Below are 19,879 nucleotides of genomic sequence, written 5' to 3'. Positions count from 1 at the left end.
GGTGAAAATGTTGGTCACTACATCTTTGTAGCGTGACCTGGAAAGGAAGGAGGGCTCCCGGTGGACATGGCCTTTAGTGTCACACACCCTGTCCCAAGGAGTAGAGTACAACTGGAGAAAAGGATGGTTATACTTGGTTCAGAACAGGGTTCTCCTTGCCTGAGCCTTAGGATTTCCTGTTTTCTTCCCGGAGGCTTCAGGCTAGTGAAGACTACAGGAACACTTATACTCCACAAGTCCAGTGCTTAGGTGTTGAGTGAGGCCACAGTAGCTCCACATTTTCAGAAGATGCTCCTCCTTCCTCTGACCTACCTGTCCCCTAAAGACATCACCCTGATTACTTAACTAGGAATGTCTGTGTACATATCACTGACCTCTTAAACATGCCTTGAGATCAGGATTCAAGCCTGTTGCCTCTGCATTTCTTAGCCCTGGGTGCATAGCCTATCAAAGTAGATCATCGGAAAAGGAGTAGTGAGCGAGCGGACAAGTGCACCATTTTATTTCCTAGAGGGGCGGGTGAGAGCAGAGATGAGCAGATGACAGTGGATGAGTGGATGGCTATGTGCATCCATACAGCAGACGGGCAGGGATCTGTGATAGCTTATACCAATTTCTGACTTCACAAGATCTAGAAACACCTAGGAGACACATCTCTGGGCTTCCTGGGAAAGAGTGTCTAGACTCTAGATCACGTTAACTATAATGGGGAGGCCCACCCCAACAGTGACTAGATTGACTAGATAGGAGAAAGCGAAGTGAACACTAGCATCTTTTTTTTTCTTCCTGACTTTAGACATCGCGCGACCAAATGCCTCATACTCCAGCTGCCATGACTTCCTGCTATGACTGACTAAATCCCCTCAAACTGAGACAAAAGAAACCCTTCCTTCTTTCCTTGAGTTGCTTTTGTCATAGCGATGAGAAAAGCAATTAAGTGCAGTAGAGGAGTGTGTGCATTTATGGGATGGAAGGACGGACAGGTAGACGGACGGCCATTCTTATCTTTGCAGAACCAGGGAAGGACAACGGAAAGTGCTGGCAGCTTTAGGAAAAACACTGAGGTGACCCTGAGCCACTCCCCTGGAGAACATGAAGCGCAAAGGTGGCAAGAGAATCTAACGCCTTTGTCTCCAAGAGCCACCATGTCAGCCACGAAACGCAGCAGCTTCTGACGTGCATCAGTAAAGCCCAGTCCTTGGTTTAGCATACATGCCTACCCACCGTCGCTCCCTGTACAGTGGCTCTTGTGGCTTCAACTCAACAGGAGCTGGGAGACTCATGCCTGTGCCATGTGCCTCATACCCTGTCACAGGCCTGGGTACAGATGCTGTTCAATCACACTGATGCAGAATCAGCCAGGTGGCAGCACTCTGTGAGGCTCTGAAACTGGGTCACCAACAAGTTATCTCTCCAAGATTCCCAGCAAAACCTCTTACCATGTGCCTAAGAATTACAGTGCCAAAAAAGGGAAACGGGGGGTGGGGGGGGGGGTTCCCATTAGCTATCCCTGCTGTCCCAGCTTTCAACAAAAACTTAGGGCATAAAAGCAAGACTTCCACGTGCACCCAAACGATTCACAGATTCCAAGTAGCAAGAAAAGCTAGGAACGGGCCACATGCAATAAATTAAAAAAAGAGAGAGAGAGAAAGAAAGAAAAAGAAGAAAACAGAAAGACAAAGAAGATTAATTGCCCATGGAAATAAAGGGTAATCAGAGTGCCATGATCATATGTACCGGTGGGAAAGGGTTTTCAGAAATGCCACATTAGTGTCTCAGAGAGCTGGGATGAGGCTCCTGCTGTGCCATCAAAGTGCTGGGTCATGTAGCCAGTAACTGGGATGCTGGGAAAAATCTAATAATAGTGCTGTTCTTGCTGCCTTTGCATAGTTGAGCACCACGGACTGCCCTGGGGAGGCTGGCGCACAGCCAGGGACTCTCACGGTAGATCTATTGCGCTTACGGGGCTTTTTAGCTGCTGGGGAGGACCCATGGGCCTGGGGACAAGGGGGTGGTCAGGATGCTGGCCTAGAGACAGAGCAAGAGAAAGCTAAAGGCTATGAATACACTCCCAGGCTTCTCTCAGCCCTCTTGGATCTCCGGGCCAGGTCCCGCCCTGCTCTTCTGCTGGGCCTGGCTGCCAGCTCTCCAAAGAGCAACTAGGACAGGAAGCAGCAGCAGGTTTGCAGCTGGGTACAGAACTGGGCCCCAGGAGGTCTGGAGTAGGAGGAAATTTGTTTTGGATGTGGGACTCAGATTGGGAGTGCGGGAAGATAAGAAGATACTCTGATCTGACTGGAAAGGAGGAGTTGTCCTGAGCCGAAAGCGCGGAACTTCCCTTGCCTCAGCTGCCAAAGCTGCCTCTGCTTCCACAGCAAGCTGGCCGCAGGACCTGACCAATGCATCTTCAGGCCAACAGTCCAGGAATGCCAGAACTCGCTCAATAGACCTGTGGTCTGTCACTGCCTGCCCAGTTTGGCAGCAGGGAGCCACATGTGGCTACTGAGCCCTTGAAATGTGGCCTCTCCAACTTGAGAGGGACCGTGAGTGTAAAACACACAAGGTAGTTATAGAAGGAGCATAGAGTGTCTCAATCAGTAACTATCACAGCAATTACATCCCGAGGCGACAATATTTGCAAATGTGGATTAAATCGAAGATAGGAAAAGAATTACTCCATCATGTCTCTGTACTTTTCTCCATGTGAAGATTAAAAACTAAAAGTTGCACATTGTGGCACATACTATGTTCCTGTTGGCAGCACTGGTCCATCACCGAATTTAGCATCTTCACCTCCAGGTTGCTGTGATACTACCCAATTCAGTAAGAGCCCAAGTTGCAAGACATAATTATATGACAAAATGCTCTCAAAACATTACTACAGTCACCTACCAGGCTGTCTTGTGTGTCCCCTCCCTGGCGTGTTCATGTGCCTATGTACATTTGTGCACATGGATATGGGTGTCAGAGATAGATATGGGGTATCAATCATTCTCCATTGTGTGTGTGTGTGCGCGCGCACGCGTCACATGTGTACAAGTGCCTGATGAGGTGGGAAGAAGGCATCGGATTCCCTGAAGCTAGAAGAAGCTAGAATGACGGGCAGTTGTGCCCAACGATCATAATCTTTTCCCTCCTAGAAGCAGACCCCCCCTAAGGTACTGGTGTTCCTACTGTGAGCCTATGGTGTTTGGCCAACGGTCCTCACTGTGTCTGCCTCTACTGACTCAATGACATCCTTACCCTGGTGCTGCCATGCCTGCTTGCTGACTATGACCCTGTGGGAACAGGTGCTCCAGCCCCCAAGGCCTTGCTGTTGTTCCCACGGGCAGCAAGCATGGGTCCACCCAACCCTCCTTCCCTACTTTGTGTGTCCTCCTCCACTGACCCAAAATAATAACACTTCATCCTGTCGTGAAAGAGGCATTTGTGCATAACTTTTGTGACAGTCACAGCACGAAGCAGCTGAAGGAAGCTCTGTGCTTCAACTTATCAGAACACTCTATAATGGTCTCTTGGTGCTACAGTCAGGCGGGTTCAGACAACTAGTGGTTTCTAGGGCCACCTCGGTGCCCATCAACCCAAAACCTCTGGTCTAACCCTAATAAGGAGGTCCCCAATGTCAAGGTGTTGTGGTTCTGAGTGACAGCATGCTCCTGTCATCCGTGAGCTTGCCTCAAAGAAGTATCTACTAACACCGGCTCTTCAGAGAGCACTACTCCCACCGGGCGTGGTGGCGCACGCCTTTAATCCCAGCACTCAGGAGGCAGAGGCAGGCGGATCGCTGTGAGTTCGAGGCCAGCCTGGTCTACAAAGTGAGTTCAGGATAGCCAATGCTACACAGAGAAACCCTGTCTTGAAAAGAAAAGAAAGCACTACTCCCTTCTGAGTGGGTTTCTGGCCCAAAGGTGTTGTCATTACTGGGATGACAATTCTGATGACAACACCCGATTTCTCCTCTCCTCATCTCCCTGTCTCCCCTGCCCATAGAATTTGTTCCCTCTGGGACTTGAGGGCCTAAGCAAAAGCCAGTTCAGGAAATGAAATCCTGGGCCCCCAGTGGGATGTGACCTGGAAGGCAAGGGTGCCGGAGGCTAGAAGTTGAAACTGTCTGTGTTTCTCAGCATCCCTGACCAGGTTTCTGGCCTCTCTTCTCCTCCACACAGAAAATGGAAAGGGCTAGAGGAGTTTGCCTCAGGCCACAGTTAGAGAGCTGGGATTAAGAAGGGGGCTGAACTAGAATACAAATTCAGTGTCACTTTGTAGACTTTTTGTCTCCTTTTGCTTTGTTTGAGTATTTTTTTTTATTGTCTTTTGCTTGTATATGTTGTTTTCTGGTTTGGTGTGTTTCTTTTGTTGTTGTTTGCTTGTTTTATTTTTGTTTGTTTGTATATAAGCGGGGGGGGGGGGGGGGGGCACATGGAGTTGGGAGGACAAAGAAGTAGGGAGGATCTGGGGAAGGGAAAATGGAGATCAGAATACACTGTATGGAAAAAAATGTTTTTTCAATTAAAAAAAGAATAAGAGGGAAACAAATGGCACCAAAATAAAATTTGTCCTAATAACAAACAAAATAGAAAAAAGAAGAGAGAAAGAGCTAAGACAGAGACACTTTATCTACAGTCCATGCGAAGCATATTTTCTCTTTGTCAACATGGATGGAGCCAGCCAAATTACCCCAGAGCATGAGATACACCTGTGATCAGTTAGCCAGGAGTGGTGGTGAGAGCCTGGATCCAAGTGTTCAGGGAAGCCATGGTGGCAGGAACTCAGGGGAACCGCTCAAACCATATCCATAGTCAGAAATCAGAGGGAGGTGAGTGCTTGTCCTCAGCTCACTTTCACCTTTCCTGTGGTCTAAGCTCCCAGCCTAGGGCATGGTGCCGCTCACAGGAGGCAGGTCTTCCCACCATTAGCCCCGTAAAGGTAACCCTCTACAGGAGTGCCCAAAGGCTCATCTTCCAGGTGAATTCAGATCTCATCATCAAGTTGACAGTGTAGATAAACCATGGTGTCCAGGTTTCCATATTGTTCGTGCAGCCACAGGATGAAGGGAAGAGAGAGGAATCTGAGCCCTGAGGAAAGGGCGTCTGTAGTACCTGGTATATCAGTTTATTCTGTCACCATAAAGAGACCCTTCAGAGAACGTTTGTGGCAAAGGTGACAGTGACTAGGGAGAGCTCAGATGTCATTTCTGGCTGTTTCTTGGTTTGTTTGTTTGTTTGTTTATTTTTCAAATTAACCATATCTTAGAGTCATGGTTACTTCTATGTCCATCATTCTAGAAAGCACTTGTTTACCCACATGAGACTTTGTATAGCACGAAAAGTGTGACCTGAGTTCAAATCCTGACTGCCGCTGCTGGGAGACTCGGGACTGCTTACTGCATCTCTCTCTCTCTGTCTTGACTTCCTCATTTGTGAAAACAGGATCAACAATCACACTGGCCTCCCAGGATGTCCTGCCAATCTGCCTACCTATGGTAGTCCAGTTTCTACTACTGTCCTCCAATAGTCAAGGATGATAATGCATAAAGAGGAATAGGGGAGATGCTCCGTGGAAGAGCACTTGCCCAGCGTGCACAAGGCTCTGGGGATGAACTCCAGCATTGCTGACAGTGTTGGGCATTCAAGAGCAAGGTGCTGATATCTGCTCTGCCGAGGACCCCTTTAGCTGCACCACCTGGTGGGTTGTATTACGATGAGAGGAAGCCATCACATGACCAAAGAGGGGCCTAGAGAGCGGGGGAAGGAGCTGGCCTTTATAACAGCCACTCTCTTGGGAACTGTCTGTCTAAGGTCCCACCGTCTCTTTGGAGGGCAGTGCCTCCCCGTGACCTGACCTCTTTTTGCCAGGCCCCACTTCTTGCTGTCTCCATCATCTCAACACTGCTACACAACCTCCCACACATGGAGGACAAACTGCGTCCCAACAGTAGAGCCTCAAGGAAGTTCCCTGTTCTTTTTTGTGAGTCTGATGTTAGGCCCTAGAGAGGTGCTCAACTGATGCATGGAGAGGCTTCTCTTTAAGGGCAAGTGACTGCCCGCTGTACCTGTCTGCCAAGGGCCTGTTTCCCCAGTCCTGACTGATGGCCTCTTTATTCTTCAAGCCCTGCCTCAGCCTCCCTTAGGCACAACCTGGAGTCGAGCGTCCATGGTGGTCAGTGTTGAGAAATGTGAATGGTCAGCGTGCTTCTGGAACCTTCTTTAATGAGAGCCAGGCTTTCCCTGCAAGCGAGCAAGTGGATGGGAATGACTGGCCAGTGGCTTAAATGAAGAGATGAGCCACCTTCCTTGTGAAGGAGAAAGAGGGCCGCAAAAATACTGTCTCCTATGAGGAAGGCACGGAAGACTGGTGACAACCTAAATACCCACAGAGAACTAGCTAGTAGCTCAGGAGGAGTCTGGTAAAGCAACATGGGCCGCATCAGGGGCCACTAGAGAGAAAGGGGGAAACTTGTACCAGAGGCATTTTCTTGTAAGTCACAAGACACAGTCATGACAATAGAGCGCTAACCGAATTGGGGGAAAAAAAAGAGAGAGAGAGAGAGAGAGAGAGGTGTGGGGTGTGGCTCAAAAGTACGGCAGAGCCTGTCCAGCATGTGCCAGGCCTTGGGACTCACCCTGGCACTGAAAAAGAGGATAGGGGTAGGTTGGGTTGTGGGGACCCATGAGTGTGGCAGGAATCTCTTTGAAGTGACCCTACCAAACCAGAGCTGTGGTCTCCCGGTCTGGGGAGGGAGCTCTTCCCAGAGCATGTGCACACTCTTGGTCCCTCTTGGGTTTCTCTGAAAACTCTGTCCCATTGCACTGGGTGGCAGGGTGAGCAGCTGAAAGCATTTATCCCCGGCTCTGTTGTAACAGGACAAGCAGAGGCAGAGTTCGACCTACGAAATCCTAAGGGTTTTTTTTTTTTTCTTTTTTTTGGCCAATAAATTCAATATGACCCAAAGCCTATTAACACACATCGAAATCAGCTTGAAGTTTGGCAGGCCTCTTCCCTCAGGGCCACACGGAAAGTTCTAGTTTAAACTCTCACCCAGTGGTTATGAAGGAAGTTGGGTGGAGGCAATGAAATAAGATCTAGGATGGTTTCCAAATGGAAGCAGGACTGGAGCTGGGTGCTCCTAGGGATCTGCCACCATGCCTGCAGGGAAGTCACAAGGCTCGCCAACCCCAGCACACTCACTAAGATGACTGCTTCAAGTCTCTAAGCTGTGAATAACTGTGCCGCAACGCAACCATGAAGTGTACCTCTAGCTTGGTCTCCCATATCAGAAAAGGCCGCACACCTACCCTCTGGTTGCAGCCCTCGCTGCAGGAACTGCCCTAGCCTGTAGCTAAGCCAGGCCTAGGACACAAGGGGCAATCTCCAGGCCAAGGGTCTGGTGCTCTACCTGACCCAGCATGGGACAGCATCCTCCAGAACGGTCCTGATAAGAGGTTCATCAGGAAGGCAGGCATGGTGGTGTGTGCTTTTAATCCCAGCACTTGGGAAGTAGAGGCAAATGGATTGCTGTGAGTTCAAGGCCAGTCTGGCCTACACAGCGAGTCCAGGACTGCCAAGGCTACGCAGAGAAACCTGTCCCCCCCCAAAAAAAAAAAACCAAAAAAAAAAAAAAAAAAAGAAAGAAAGAAAGAAAGGAGGTTCATCAGTTTAAAGGTAGTTGCCACTAAGCCTCATGACCAGAGTATACTCCCCAGGATTGACAAGGCAGAAGACTGCCAACTCCCAAACTCCCTCAAGTCATCCCGGGATCCACACACCTACGAATAAATGTAATCGATTTTTTAAAAAGAGGAAACCTTTATCCCATGTCCACATATGCTGCTCTGGTTAAAGCCCAGTGGGTCACAAAGCAAAAACAAAGAAGACTTGAAAGTGGGAACGGGGTTTGGTGACAGGAGGTGGAGGGTTGGCAGAGGGGAGAGGGGAGTAAGGGAGCACAGCAAGGGATGAGCGTGACCAGAATCTGTTACAAACATGTATGAGACTGTCAAAGAATATTTTATTAAAGAGGAAAACTTTAGGCCGAAAAAATACTGCCTATTTTTTTTTTTTTTTTTTTTTTTTGGTATGAGTGCCTAAAGGGTTTCAGATCACCAAGCCATAGAGGCTCCTGTGCAGGTGGGGGAGGGAGGAAGGGGGAGAGTGGGGGAGGGGGAGGGGAGGGGGGGTGGGGAGTGACCAGACTGACACTCATGCTTTCACAAGTGTGGTTTGTTCCTTTGCAAAGACCCCAGCTGGAAGTTCTGGGGAGGTTCTGGGAAGTTCTGACTGGTTTAAAACCAAATATCTGCTCCTTTCCACTGGGCCTCAGTTTATTTACTCCAAGCCTGACGGCACTGGAGCCAATACAGCCTAACGGCCTCCCAAGTAAACTTAAAAAGGGAGAGAGACCCGCAAGAGTGGATTCCTCCAGGTCCACAAAGAACAGAGTTGGGCCTCAACACTGCCACGCTGCCAGCTTCACGCTACCTTCAGTGGTGAATAGAAGGGTGTGGTTATCAAGTAATCTTTGTATTCAGGGTCATATGGTACATATCAAAGTTTTCCTCTACACAGTGCAGCCTTCCCCTGACTCTGGCAACCGAGGACCGAAGACAGGTGGGCAAGAAGTAAAAAAAAAAAAAAAAATGACCTCAAGATTTTTGTTTTTGTTTGAGACAAGGTCTCGCTGTCTAACCTTGGCTGGCCTCAAACTCACAAAGATCCTCCTGCCTCTGCTTTATGAATGCTAGCATTGAAGTCATGCATCATTAAAATAGCCAGTGATTCCCCCCCACCCAGGTTTTTAAAAAAGATTTATTTATTTTATTTATTGCATATGAGTGCTTTATCTGCAGAAGAGGGTGTTAGATCACATTATAGATGGTTGTGAGCCATCATGTGGTTGCTGGGATTGAACTCAGGACCTCTGGAAGAGCAGGTGGTGCTCCTAACCACTGAGCCATCTCTCCATCCCAACCACCCAGGTTTTAAGTCTAGCTGAGAAGGGGATGGGATGACAGCCAGGCTGCTGGGGAGGGGCAGGTTTGCTGGTCCTGGAGAGAGATGGGAGATGGGGAATGGGATTCCCCAAACCCCAGCCCTGGGATCCCTGTGGCACAGCTCTGCCACATTAGCAGGGACAGGGGGAAGGCACCCGGAAGGTATCCTAGCTGTGAGAGTCAGCTGCCTTCACAAGCATGGACTGAGCCTAAGAAAGGGTGGGTGTGTAGCCTCGCTTACCGTCTTCTCCAACCCATCCCTTCCCCCTGTGCTGATTGCCCTGAAATAAAAAATAGGAGAAGGATACAGAAAAGTCTAAGCCAGATCCTCATTCCCTGGGCTGACCACACTGGGGCAGAGCATCTGTACTCACAAATAGTTGGAGGGGGGGGGAACAAACACCAAACCAACCAAACAAACAAAAAACACACCTCCTTGCAGAAGAACGAGAGAACTAAGCTACATGGTGTACTCAATGCCCAGTGCAGTTAGCAGGGCTCAACAAAGATTTTAATTCCTATAAAATGATTAGCTGCTTGCTAATCATGACCAAGAGGGAGGCTGCTGGAGTCAGACAGCATGGGGTCAAATATCCATCATACCTCAGTCTGGGTATCAGTGAAACCGGGCTGTGAGGATTACACGAGCTACTAGTTAGTAAACAAAGCATGGGCATTGGTGCTAAATGTTGGCTGTCGCCACCATATAGCACACAGCTACTCCTGAGTGGTGACACCATACAAAGGCTTAGCAGGATGACTCCCACATGGCAGCAAGGGTTCCCTCTCACAAGTGCTCTTCCTTGTGTCTTTTACCAGATCTAATTAATAGCCACCAGGGGAAAGCCCTACTTTCCTTCCACCACCTCAACATCCCCTCAGCCCCCACCCCCCGCCCCACCCCCATGCTCTTAGGACTATAGTGTTACGGGTGGGGTAGGGGGTGACTTCCAAGAGCCTCCTCATTCTAACCCAGTGTCAGGATGCAGGCGGGGTTGCAGTGACCCATGTCCATCAGCACTGGGTAGGAACAGGAGAATGAAACCTGACAGAGAAAGCCTGTGGCCTCAACACCTTCCAGCAGCACTCCAGGCCAGGTCCCAAATAGCAGCGTTTTCTGAGAGAAATGAAAACACCAGCTAACCTAGTCCAGGCATTGCCTCGCTGGAACGCTACCTCAGCCTCACAAAGCCATCTGTGGAGAAGTTAGCGCAAGCAGGAGGTGGGGGTGGAGCAAGGAGCCACATCATCCACTGATCAAAGAGCACTTGTAGAGGAGGAAGGTAGAAGGAGAGCAGAGGAGAGAGAGAAAATGAGACTGGTGTCAGCGCTAACCCACCCTGCTCCAGTTACCAACGAGGAGCAACGGGAGGGCGTGACAGGCAAGGGTATTGGATTCGTTTTCCCCAAGCCATGGCAAACTCCAGGCACTGGAGCCAAACTTGTGTGCCCAAGACACAGGTCCTGCCCCATGGCTAGGAAACAGTGCCTCCCTAATCCCTGGCTGCAGGCTATGGAATTCCTGGACTCATCCTTTTGGGCCTCTCCAGGGCCCAATCCAGAAACACTGTGACAAATCAGTCTAAACACCCCCAAAGGTCTTGCTGTAAATGTAATCCACATGGAATGTCTGGGCTGCAGCTGCCCCGCTAGGGCTGCCTAGTGGCACCTGAGGACTAGAGGTTCATTAATGATCAGGGTCACCTGTTGCGTCAGCTTGGGAAGGGAATTCAGTCAAGATCCAAGACATTGAGTGCAGAGATCACAGACTCCGTCTGTGGCCTGGCCGCAGGAGAGGAGGCTTTCTCCTGCTTCTCTGAGCCTGTGGAAGATGACAGCCCTGCATGTGCCCAGTACAAAGCAGGGTGACAGTGAATCGCCTGCCACCGGTTTCATTTCCGTGTGCAGTACAGAGCTTGGATCTCCAAAAGCTGGCTGGTGGAAGGGAGTAGGAAAGGGATGGAAAAAAAAAAAAAGATGAAGGTCTCATTCTCCTACAATGCTCCTGGCTGCCTGGCCCCTTCCCTGGCTGGCCCGTCCCAGGGCGTCTCTATTTCTCCTTCCTTGATGTGGAGGGACCAGGGTGCGTAAGGAGGATCGGGAACTGGGACGGCAGCAGGCTGGGTGCCTTGAAAGAAGAGAGCGTGTTGATCTACATGTGAGTTCATGGAGATTTTGAGCAGACAGCTTCGAATGTCCCAGCTGTGGAGCAGACAGAGCCCCTAGCCTCGGCTATGTCTGGAGATGGTCCTAGGATCCCTCTACGGAAGTCAGTCGTTGGCAAAAGCTCCTCAGCACAGGGCAACACAGCTGTGTAGCTGAAGATGGCTCCCCAGCTTCTCAAACAATGACATTCTCAAAACCGTCCTCCTTACTTTAAAATAAGCATAATTTCAAAGACAGTTACAAAACCAGTGCAGTGACGCCCGGAGACTCTTTCCCTCAACGCTACATTTTAATCTTAAAAGACAGGATCAGTCTCAGATAGCCCAGGCTAGCCTTAAACTCACCGTCTCACTGTATACATAACCAAGGTTGGTTTTCCTGCCTCCATCTATCTTCCAACGAGCTAGGATTCCAGGTGTGAACCACCGCCCCTGAGTGCTAGCATCTTACTGACTGCTCGCTGAAATACATCAACACCAAGACACTGACACTGGGACACTCCTCAGGGCTTTACCCAGATGCCAACGGTGGCCTTTTAGTTGTCTCCTGAAACAGCTTTCAAATACCATACCGCCAGGCTGTCAGCATCATCCTTGAGAGTGGTTGAAGCACCCATGTTTATCAACGGCTGTAGTGAAGGCCTCTCTATCTGTTCCTGGCCAACCCCTGCTCCTCTTCCCTCAACTCAGAGGGAAGCTGAGGAGACAGGGCTATAAGAACAAAGCAGAAACCCCAACGCAGCCAGGCACTGAGCCAGGTGCTCTTACCCCGCCTTTTGGTAGACTGTTGTGGTCCTTCTAGGAGCGTAGTGGATGGTGGGACACTGAGCCTCTTCCTCAAGGAGCTTCTTCAGTCTCCTTGTAGTGCATCACACTCCCCGCTTTTATCATCTGTAAAGTGGGACAATTCCAAAGTCCCACGTCCTCCTGGTGGAGAGAACTCAGTGAGTCACTTATTTTTAAAAACTTGAAGTATGTCTGCTGCATAATAAGTCTACCGTACTTGATAAATTAATAGTAAGAACAAAACACCTATAGGTGGTATTTCAAGTGAGCAGTGCTCAAGCTCCGGCTTTTCCAAATAGCCTGGAGGGAACATGCTTTGAGGAAGCTCGGGGGTCTTTGATCGAGCATTTAATTTATACAAGGGAGCCTTTTGCATGTGAAATTGATTTAATATGCAAATAACCGAGGCTGATTGAAGACTCCAACCACATGCTTTAAATAGCAGTTGTTTTTTAAAACAGCCACTAGCCCCTCCACTGCATTGCTGGTGAGTCAGGTTTCCGTGTGTGTGTGTGTGTGTGTGTGTGTGTGTGTGTGTGTGTGTGTTTGTGTTCCCTCTCTCTCACTGGTGAGTAGCACCCCACATGTCAGGTCTATACCCAGGCACATCCTAAGACTGTGGTTGGATTTAGACATCTATTATAGAAAGTCCCCAACTTAATGATGGTTCAACCTCCAACGTTTTGACTTTATAATCAAACAAAATATATATATACATAAAACCATTCTGGTTTTCATTTTCAGTTTGGGGTCAGAAATTCAATATCTTAAACTTTAAAGTTGGCCCTGTGCAAGAGGATTTTGCCAAAGCTAAAGGCTAATAGAGGTGTTCTCCAGACACTCGAGGCAGTGTAGGCTGAGCTTCGGTGTTCAATATATTAAAAATATTTTTAAAAACAGGGTTGTGCTCTGTAGCCCAGGTAGGCTTTGAGCCCCAGATCCTTCTCCGAGGTGCCACCACACCTGCCTAATATTAAATGCACTAGCAGTGCTGTCACCAGGATGCAGAACTGTCATGTGTGTGTGTGTGTATGTGTGTATGTGTGTATATGTGTGTATGTGTGTATGTGTGTGTATGTGTGTATGTGTATATGTGTATGTGTGTATGTGTGTGTATGTGTGTACGTGTGTGTACGTGTGTATGTGTGTATGTGTGTATGTGTATGTGTGTGTATGTGTATGTGTGTATGTGTGTGTATGTGTGTATATGTGTATATGTGTGTGTATGTGTGTACGTGTGTGTACGTGTGTATATGTGTATGTGTGTATGTGTGTGTATGTGTGTATGTGTATGTGTGTATGTGTATATATGTGTGTATGTGTGTATGTGTGTGTACGTGTATGTGTATGTGTGTATATGTGTGTATGTGTGTGTATGTATGTGTGTATGTGTGTGTGTGTGTGTGTGTGTGTGTGTGTGTGTGTGTGTGTGTTACAGGCGTATGTACCACTCATAGCCTTTTACCTCATTCTGCAGACCTGGACTCAGGTTCTCACGCTTGCACAGCAAGCACTTCAGTGACTGAGCTATCTTTCCAGTGTGAAAGTGACCGGTTTAACCAGCTTGTTCAGGACCCCGGTACACACGTGGCTCTCAGATATGGTTTATGGGTTTGGGGACAGATTGGAGGGGATGTGGTTGGAAGGAATCAATTTCAGATGGTCAAGACTTTAGAAAGTCCTGAAGCAGAGCAAAAGTGGGGATGTGTCGCAGACCGTCTCAGTCGGGTGTAGGTCCTTCGGGTTAGGAGTTCTCGAAGCGTTGGTGGGCAAGAGATAGGTGAGTCTGAGTTTGAATCTGAGTGTCACTCACCTATCTCTTGCCCACCGATGCTTCGAGAACCCCCATTCCCAAAGACCTATACCCGACTGAGGCAGTCCACAACAGGGATGGCATGGAAGTGTAAGGAGAGAAAATTCAAAGGTGAGGCAACCATTTAGCAATAAAGAGGAACTTACCCCTCCAGAGGCAGAGGCAGGTGAATGGTCTCCTTGAGTTTGAGGCCAGCTTTGTCCATATAGCGAATTCCAGGACAGCCAAGGCTACATAATGAGACTATGAAAATAAAAACAAATAGCAACAATGAAAAAGAAATGGCATATTGCCACCCATGACAGCATCACTAAACCTTGAAAATACTATGCCTGGGAAAGAAGCCACCACAGAAAGCCATGGATCACCTAATGCTATTTATATAAGTTATCCGGGAGCGGGAGGGAAAAACAAAATGCCCATTGGTGGTTACCAAGAGGTTTTAAAGAGGAGGACAAGGGATAGCTAACTGGTTAGCCAGTGGACTAGGGATAGCTACTAACTGGTTACCCTGCTCTGCACTTCTTTCAGGAGCCATAGGGATATTCTATAAGGTGATGGTTATACAACCTTATGAATTCACGAGACACCACTGGGTTTTTTTTTCATGTTAAAATAGCTGGGGCTTGTTGCAAGATATTTGATCCCATTGTGAACCCCAAGACTGTGAACTGTAAAATCCCGTCTCTAGCTGTGGAGCGGCTTAGCCTTAGCACACGCTTTTAATCCAAGAACTTTCTGTTTATTATTAACATGTGGTTGTGATGTGGCTCAGCCCTAGCACACACCTTTAATCCCAAAAGCTTTCTGTAAACAGGAGTAAATAAAGGTAGCCCTAGGTCAAGAGACAGAGCAAGTAACCAGCTAATAGGGATTAAACAGAAAGGCGGGGATTTTGAATTGGAGGGTATTCAAGATAATATGGAGTGGCACTATTAGGAGGTGTGGCCTTGTTGGAGAAAATGTGTCACTTCGGTGTGGGCTTTGAGGCTTCTGTAGCTTAAGCCAGACCCAGTGTCACTTTCTCTTCCTGCTGCCTGTCAGTGTGAATATAGAACCCTGGCTCTTTCTCCAGCACCGTGTCAGCCTGTGTGCCACCGTGCTCCCTGGCATGTCGGCCTGTGTGCCACTGTGCTCCCTGGCATGTCGGCCTGTGTGCCACTGTGCTCCCTGGCATGACAACAACAGACTAAACCTCCGGGCCTGTACGCCAGCCCCAATTAAATGTTTCTCTCTACAGCACTAGAAGCCCTAAGTAAGACAAATGTGTAGTGTGTATGTTTTCTCAAAACAAAAGAATGGGATCCCAACGTTCTTGAAAACTGTCCCATTTTTATAATGAGTGCCTGGAAAATACAGTTGACAACCCCGCCCAAATGTGCTGCACTAAAATTCAAATACATTATTTTGCTCAGAACCTCTGTGGGCAATTTCGTCTCCAGCAGTCCAGAAGCCTCGAGATTCCTAAGGAGTAAGTTACACAGGCCACACCACAGGATGCTCTCAGAGCGTATGCGGACTCCGCTCCAGCTGCCGGGAGGGAGGTTCAGCATCCACGCCGTTTCCCTCGCTTGTTGTTCCTGGCATGCGAGAGCAGGAGGTGGGAAAGAATAACTCAGTCTTTGGGGCCTTCCTGGGCACACAGAGAGGAAAAGAGAGTGCTGGGCAACCGTGCCAAGCTGGAAGTCTTCAGGATGTGGCTCACCCAGCTGGAGCTTCGGCCTGCAGAGTAGGGGGCACAGCACAGCACAGCCCATCCCCAAATAAGATGCAGGCTCAGGAAACCGCATGGAGCCTGCCTGGCCTCTCTCTCTCAGCCTCAGCTTCCCTGGCAGAGCTCAGGTGCCCACAGACCTGCCAAGACAAACAGCTCAGAGCTTTCAAAACAGCTCTCTGGGCAGAGCCTTGGAGGTCGGGCACAGTTCCTGGGCCCACCTGAGGGTGCGAGGACTCTACCCACTACTGACAGGGGCGATGTTCTGATGGCTGTTTCCAAAGCCCAGCATTTTCAGGAAGGAATCCTGCCTGGTGGGGACATTAGTTTAGTTGCTGGTCCCCCAGGGACAAGAATACGAGGAAGCACGGTAGGGAGAGGGAGCTGGTGCGCGCGTGCGCGCGTGCGTGCGTGTGTGCGTGCGCGCGCGCGCTTCTGTGCTCTTTCTCCATTGCAGGTAGCAAGCTCAGTGGAGAGTGTGGACTTTGGTCCTGCCTTCTGCTGGGTTGTCTATGGTAAAGGAAGAGCTAAGGAGATGCGTGAGAACTTCCAAAGCCAGGAGCTGCCGTGGATGGTGCAGTCAGCAGAAATTCATTGCTGGATGTGGAAGGAATTGTCACTTGGGATTTACTGAGCCACCTCCTTCCTCACCCCCATGGCAGTATAGTCTCCTTTGGCCCCTGATCAGGGAAATTCTATCTGGGTATTTCTCTTTTCAGAAGCTCTCAGGCACTGTGCTGAGTGCCATGGTTGGACCTGAACTCATTCATTCATTCACTCATCCACTCATTCATTCATTCATTCATTCAGTGTTTCCTGTGTGTATGTGCCTGGTCCCAAATCTTTCATCAGGCTGAGTACAACCTAAATAAGACATTATCTAATTATCTGTTGACCAAAGAAATAGTTTTGTCCGCATAATCAATCCAATTTGTACGAGGTAGCACATACTCGGGAGAGCAATTACATAGCATAAATAATGCAGTATCAAGGAGTCTACAATTAAAAGTAGATGCAAACAGAGATGGCACAGGCTGTGGGTCCACAGAAGCAGCTCAATAGGAAAGTCTGACTTTAAGGGAGTTGGAAGTCAGTACACAAGTACCAGATGGAAGGGGCAGATATGGTTCTGCATGGCACATAAAGGAGGCTGCAGTAGAAAAGTCTAGGGTACAGGTTATGGAAAGCAGGGAAGGGAAGGAGAATTGGAAAGCTAGTAGAAACACAAGTATTTGTTATCGTGGAAGAAAGAAAGCCACACTGCCTGAGGTGTGGCAGGAGGCATGAAAAACGGGCTCTACGTAGGTGGGGTCCAGCTAAGGTAATAGCATTAACCTTTGGACAGGTCTAGAGCCCAGTGAGAATCCACCAGGAGCTGTGAACTTTCACACTGTACTTATGCAGAGGGTCTCAAGATTTGCTGAATCAATACCCATTCATTACTCCCAAGGTCCAAGATCCCCTAGCTAAGCAATACCCCTTGTAAACCAAACTGGATTCACCATCCCCCATTTTTCTTTCTTTCTTTCTTTCTTTCTTTCTTTCTTTCTTTCTTTCTTTCTTGTAGCGGATGTAAACATGTTTTTATTTTGATCCCAAGTATGGGATGTGAAACTGCTTCATGTGAGGGTGTGTGACCTTTGTCAGCAGGGAACTGCCTCGTGCAAGGACATGGTCTTCGCCAGTTGGAAAACATCCTGGTACAGACTCTGAGAGGATATAAATAGGAGCCCCAAAACCAGAGAGAAACACTCAGGCTGGGGGGGGGGCTCTTTGAATAGGCTGCTTTCGGTCACTGCTGTTGCTCCTACTGTTGCTTGTTCCTGCTGCAGTGTTTGCTGTTGAAATCCTAATGGCCGAAGAGTAGAATCACCCTGAGGAACTGAGTCTAAAAAGGTCCACCTGCATTGTCCCTACTGACCTTCCTACTCTCCTGTCTAGGGTAGGTGTGTTGTAATGGAGGTAGAGGCATTAAAGAACCCCCCCCCAAAAGTAAGGTATTTAAAAGGCCAAAGCCTACACTTTCTTTCTCCTTTCCTCCTCCTCCTCCTCTTCCTCCTCTTCCTTCTCCTCCTCGTGATAAGGTCTCACTATATAGTCAAGTTGGCCTCAAACTCCTCATCTTTCATGCCTCTGTTTCCAGAGTGCTAGGACTACAAGGGCATAACCATCACACCTAAGCAGGATCCTTTACAGCTTCAAGAAAGGTTTCCCTCATGGACTAAAAGAGAAAGGGCTGTAGTTTCAGCTTTGCTCTGAGGATCCATGAGATGCTCTGCAGAGGCAGCAGCTACTTTCACTGTTAGAATTTGCTGGTCAACAGAATCATGACTGATACCCAAACACACTAAGGCTGTGTTGGCTGGGAGCCTGCAACACAGACCCAAGGAGCACACTCTCTGTATAGAAATGAGGAGGGACATAATGCTTTAGTGATGGGAAGATGTGGGAAGACCGAGGCAGAGCCGACCTCTCCCATGCCACCTGTATCTCTGCCTCTCATTTTAGACTTCAGACCTTTCCTGGGTTCAAAATGGACCCAGGGAGCTCTTGTGCCATTAGGGCTCCTGGGCCACACAGTTTCCTGCAAGCAGAGGCTAAAGATGTGTTTCTTTTGTGTGTGGGAGCCTTACTTACACCTCATGTCAGGGGATTCTCACTCATAGTGACAAATGCAGTACGTGTGCAAACCTGAAAATCTCATCAACCTGGACATGTGTGCTGAGAGAGAGAGAGAGAGGCTGGGTACTTGCTTGTATGTGTTTCTATGTATGTGCACCTCTGTGTAGAGGCCAGAACAGGTTGCCATCAGCTCTCTCCACCTTAGTTTTTGAACGCAAAACACACCAATTTGTTTGGCTGACCAGTGAGCTGCAGGGGCTGTCTTGTGTCCACCTCCCCAGCACAGAGATTCCAAGCAAAATGCTGCCATCCTCGGCTTTTATGTGCGTGGCAGAGCTCAAACTCGGGTCCTCATGGTTGTGTGACAAGCACCTTACTGACCGAGCCATTTCCATCGGGCTTGCTTTTCCTTAGTATCTGAGTATTCCTCTTGTATTCCATTTCAGAGACTTGAGGGCATCTCATCACATAGAGAAATCCTTACAGGGTCTCTGGCCACAGACAAGAACTGGGTTCAGTCCATCTGTTAAGAAAAACCTGTCGGGTTGGTGCTGCTTGGGGGAGTCTGCAGAACCTTGCAATAGGAAGTACGTCACTGGGGGTGGGCTTTGAGTGCTGATGGTCTCACCCACTTTCTGTTCTCTCTCTGTGCTTACAAGCTCTCAGCTCTCTGTTTCTGCCAGCACACCTGAAGCCTGTTGCTCTGCTTCTGCGCCATGATGGGCTCTAACCCCTTAGAACATTAAGCCAAAATCAACTCTTTTGTTGTTAATTGTTTGTGTCTTTTGTTTTTCAAGACAGGGTGTCTCTGTGTAGCTCTGGCTACCCTAGAACTCTCTGTAGACTAAGCTGGCCTCCAACTCACAGGAATCCTCCTGCCTCTGCTTCCTAACGACTGGGATTAAAGGTGTGTGCCACCCCACTCCTACCCCACCCCCACCCCCAGCCCAAAATAAATTCTTTCTTCCATTTAAAAAAAAGAAAAGGAAAGGAAAAAAAGCAAGCTTGTAAGATTTTACCCATCACGGGCTGCTGAGGAGGGGTGCTCTGAACATACTGGGGAGACACAGAAAGCCATACTGAGGGTACCAGGACCTCTAGACTTTTAGAAAACCATCCCATTATGCCACAGGAGCCACACAGCACTTCAAGCAGAAGATGTGCAGACAGTTTTTCAGAGCAACATTCCTCTTGCTTAGGACGTGGGCAAAATAGGCTCACACATCTGGGTTCATGGCCCATCTGTTTTCTCATACAAATTATTCAGCCAGCAAAGCATTGTATAGAGGAGGCAGGAGGCCTTTGAAGTCGGATGGCTTCAGTTTTCCTGGGCAGCTGATTTCCACATATCCATCTTCTGCTTCTAACTTGGCCTCCACTGAGCCGAGCAGAGGCTCTCTACCTCGTTGTTCATTAACCAGGGGAATTCATACGAGCCTTAAAGGCTTTCAAGAACCATGCCACGATAGGGCAGCTGATTTATGGACCTGTGTTTACAGCTCCAACATGGTCCGGCTTGTCTAAAGAAGGGGAGGCCGGCCCTTATGTTCTGATTAACAATGGCACGACAACCCACAGCACTGAGGGCCGCTTTGTTCTGGGAGAACTGTGAACGGCAAATCTGAGCTCTGCAGGTGCAGGCACCCTGCGACTGTGCTTCTTTAAGGGTACCTTTCTCCAAATATGGGCTGACAGCCTGTTGGTGGCAGATGCACTACACTGTATATATGCACCAAACAGGACTTTAGAGAGCCACCATTGCTGCCACGGGCACTCTACTGGAAGACCA

The 19,879-nt window shown here is 48.7% G+C and overlaps 1 long non-coding RNA gene across 1 annotated transcript in view; it reads right to left on the bottom strand.

Annotated features, from left to right (window-relative positions):
* Window positions 1–19,879, bottom strand: part of LOC311581733 — a 34,275-nt gene that overhangs the window by 8,815 nt on the left and 5,581 nt on the right. Inside the window, exon 2 of the long non-coding RNA XR_014773870.1 lies at window positions 11,924–12,082. This is a non-coding gene — a long non-coding RNA (uncharacterized lncRNA). The remainder of the gene's footprint in view (window positions 1–11,923; window positions 12,083–19,879) is intronic.

The sequence above is a fragment of the Acomys minous genome, assembly GCF_964271855.1.
Source record: "Acomys minous genome assembly, chromosome: 2".
Lineage (NCBI taxonomy): Eukaryota > Metazoa > Chordata > Mammalia > Rodentia > Muridae > Acomys > Acomys minous.
This window is presented reverse-complemented; position numbering and strand designations above follow the sequence as displayed.